Below are 3,038 nucleotides of genomic sequence, written 5' to 3' on the forward strand. Positions count from 1 at the left end.
CACTTCTAAACATCTAAAAAGACTAGATGATGTTTTAAATATGATTTGTTTGTCCGTTATATACACAGTAGTGTTGAATAAACTACACACATGTAACAGTGGTTATATCCGAAAGTGTCTCCTCAATAGGAACCTTCTGTCCTAGAATCCTTCATCCCTTTCAACTCCTCTTCACCACCAACCAGGTGGATATAGGCAAATGAGTCACTTAGAGCTGATGTTATTTCACTCCCAAAAGTCCTTCTCAGAAGACAGTCTTTCTATGAATTTTAACAAAGTGTACAACATATGTTAGTTTACTAACTCTCTTTCTGTCATACATTGGCAACCTCTTTACTCTCTAGAGACTCGACTAGATATTATAAAATTAGGACTCATTTGTTCAGCATATACACAATATATACAGTACAGCAAAGGTAAATGAAACGCATGTAACATACAGGCAATAGATTAAGCTGAAATTTTCTTTTTTTTTTAAACCTTTTTTAAAATTTTTATTATTATTATACTTTAAGTTTTAGGGTACACGTGCACAACGTGCTAATAAACACTAGCAAAGCAACTTTTGCAATTTCTTCCTCTCACCACCCTCAACCCAATGAACAATTAGAGAGAGTATACTGTTCACAGAGGTAGTTCAACAACTCCACTTCCAAATATTATTTCCCATCCATTTTTAAAAAGCTATTTACAAAAAAATGTGATTATACTACTTCTGCTTTTAAATAATCACCTGCCAGGTGCAGTGGCTCACACCTAAAATCCCAGCACTTGGGAGGCTGAGGTGGGTGGATCATTTAAGGTCATGAGTTCAAGGCCAGCCTGGCCAACATGATGAAACCGCATCTCTACTAAAAATACAAAAATTAGCAGGGTGGTAGTGGCACATGCTTGTACTTCCAGCTACTCGAGAGGCTGAGGCAGGAGAATCACTTGAGCCTGGGAGGCGGAGGTTGCAGTGAGCCGAGATCACACCAGTGTACTCCAGTCTGGGTGACAGAGTGAGACCCTGTCTCAAAAATAAAAATAAATAAATAAATAAATAAATAAATAAATAAATAATCAAGCACTTCCACATATCTAGAAAGATTAGATATTTCATGTAACTCGTCCACCATGTACACAGCACTGTTAAATAAAATTGCACACACATAGCAATGGTTATAATGTGAGGTGTCTTCTAAATATGACCATTTTGGCCTCAAATGATTCTCTCCTCACTTCCTTCTCTCTGCCTTCAATCCAGTGGACAAGTACAGACACATGTAATGCTTAGAGATGAACAAATTTCTATCCAAAAGTCATTTGCAGAAGACAAATTTTCCTATTAATTTCAACACAAGGCATAAAAATATGCTAATTTTCTAAGTTCTTTGTCATACATTGCCAATGTCTTTAACACCTAGAGACTAGATGTTGCAAAATTAGTGCTCATTTTTTCATAACATACACTATATACAGAGCAAAACAAAATGCACAAAACATAGAGAAAAAATGGTGTCCGAAGACGTCCAAGTATGAACACGCTAGCATATTACCTTTTGCAATTTCTTCCCTCCCACCTCCTCTAAGCCATTGAACAAGTATAGACAGTACTCTACTGCTCACAATGGTGGCTTCACAATTCAATTTCCAAAAGACAGTATTTCCTATTAGTTTTAGCAAAAAGATATTTACAAAGCGCTATGTTGCCACCTCTACATTTAACATATATCAGGCACTTTAAACATCTAGGTAAACTAGATGTTTCAGGTAAGGAGTTAATTTGTCCACTATGTACACAGTAGTCTGGAATAAACTGCACACATGTAACCATAGTTATAATTTGAAAGAGTCTTTGAAATATGGACATTCTGGCCTAGGACCCTTCCCAGCTCCATCAACCCAGTGAGAAAGAATGCTCAGATTTTCAGAAGACAATCTCTCCTAGGAATTTTAAAACAAAATGTACAAAATACATTAGTTCACTAATCTACTTTTGCCATACACTGGCAACCTCTTTAACATCTAGAAAAACTAGATGTAAACTGGACTCGTTTGTCCTTTATATACACTATGTACAGAGATAAGTAAAACAAAATGCACAGACATAGAGATAATGGTTCATCTTGCCTCACTGTGAGCACAGTGGCACAGAGCTCTCTCCACTTCACCCTTCTCCCGACTCCCCTGAACAAGGGCTCACATGCACTGTGTATTATTCGACAGGTGGTTTGGCCATTCTTCCCCAAAAACATTTCATATGAATTTTAACAAAAAGATATTTGCAAAACATGTTATTTTACTACCTCTAATTTTAACATATATCAGACACTTCAGAACATCACGGCTACAATGGCAGAGCCCTGTAGGATTCTCAGCAACACCAGGTACAAATCATCTGTTACCAATGAACAACAATGACAAGCCGGCACAACTCACACAATGCCCCTCAAATCCATGGGTGCAATGCACCACCATTAATTAATCATTATGTTTTATGCTTTGACTAGGGGTCAGCAGGTGCTTTAGCAAAAGAGCTCAGGCTAATTCTAGCCTACTTGAATTAATCCCGACAACACCTACAGGTAACTGGTATTTCTGGGTCATAAGACAGGCATAGGTCTAGCTTTAGCAGGTAGTTCCAGTTTTTCAAAGCAGTTGGTCCACCCTTTGCCCCGTGCAGCAGCAGTGTGTGAGAATTCTGTATACTTGGCATCCCTGCCAGCACTCAGCATCGTCAGTCTTTTTAATTTTATTCATTCTGTGGAATGTACAGTGATTTTTCATGGTGAGTTTAATTTGCATTTCTCTCCTGAGTAATGATATTAAACATATTTCCATATGTTTCTTGCCTATTTTGTATATCATCTTTGGGGATGTGCCTGTTAATTCTTTTGCCTTAAAAAATTATCTTTTATTAATTTGAACATGTTCTTTACATACTTAGAACATGAGTCCTTTGTTGGACATATGCATTGTGATTATCTTCTCCAAGATTTTGGCTTGTGTTTCCACTCAATAGTGTACATCAAAGAGTAGAATTTCATAATTTTAAT

This window comes from Pan troglodytes, chromosome 11 (assembly GCF_028858775.2).
Source record: "Pan troglodytes isolate AG18354 chromosome 11, NHGRI_mPanTro3-v2.0_pri, whole genome shotgun sequence".
NCBI classification, from domain to species: Eukaryota; Metazoa; Chordata; class Mammalia; order Primates; family Hominidae; genus Pan; species Pan troglodytes.